Below are 1,120 nucleotides of genomic sequence, written 5' to 3'. Positions count from 1 at the left end.
TCTTCGCACACTACCTTCACGTTACAATGTGTCAACTCAACAGCCATGCAGCGATTATAGGGGAAAAAACGGCAAAGCGTCACCGCGACCCCAGCTGGATACCTGACCAGGCAGGAGACAGCATGCATTGGGGGGAACCTGCCACTCAAACCTCGATCAGTCACGATGATCCTCCGCGCCAATTTAACCAGAACATAAAACCCAGGGGTGGCAGCTGACCACCCGGAGAGCTTCACATACCATTCTCTTCACCGTTGAGACTCAGGAAGAGCTCTGTCGTGGCTTTTATCCATCTATCAGCGGTACTCTCAGTTAGCCTTGGAAGGAAAGCCCGGTAGACGTTGGAGAGATCCGCTTCGGGTGCAGCTCCAACGGAAGGTTGCCTTTTCATAATTGTGCGACTCCAGACTGACGCTGCATGACGAGCCGGCTGACTCAGCCAGCTCATTGTCACGTGGCGGAGGCGGAGCCAGCAGCCACATGTGCGCTTTGTTTTATTTCCTCTGTTTTTAGAAGCCGCCACGAGGTGACGACTTACGCTAAAGCGATTAAATTCAGTTTTATTCATATAGTGCAAACCCGTATCGACAACTGTCGCGAGGCGTTTTAAGATAAAGACCCTACAACCCCATCATCCAGCAATCCCACTTAAGCAAGCTCTTGGTAATGTTGGGGCGGAAGAACTCCCTTTCCACAGGAAGAACTAGTGATGCGCGAATCATGAACGAATCGTTCAATACTCGAGAATCACTTTACTGACTCATAAATCATGATTCACAAGCCCAACTGACTCATCCCTGTTGCTGTTAGCAGCAATATATCTAGCTTATAAATAAAATTGTGGAGAAAAACACAACATCCAGTATCTTAACAAAAAAAATTCTGCTCTGAACTGGAAGAAAAAACCCTGAGTAGAAGCTCACATCAAGACAATAGCTCCTTGGTTCACAGTAGCATCGCTCTGCTAACATGCTAACAGCACATTTGAGCTACTCACCCCCTCCCTTCCTGTGCTGAATCATAAGCGTAAGCGAATCACTCAGGACTCGCTCACCCCCTCCCTCCTGTGCTGAATCGTAAGCATAAACGAATCGCTCAGGACTCGCTCACCCCTCCCTCC

This window comes from Haplochromis burtoni, unplaced genomic scaffold (assembly GCF_018398535.1).
Source record: "Haplochromis burtoni strain Fernald_Lab_line unplaced genomic scaffold, NCSU_Asbu1 Contig_641, whole genome shotgun sequence".
NCBI lineage: Eukaryota > Metazoa > Chordata > Actinopteri > Cichliformes > Cichlidae > Haplochromis > Haplochromis burtoni.
The sequence above is the reverse complement of the archived record's forward strand: the minus strand, read 5'-3'. Positions refer to the sequence as shown.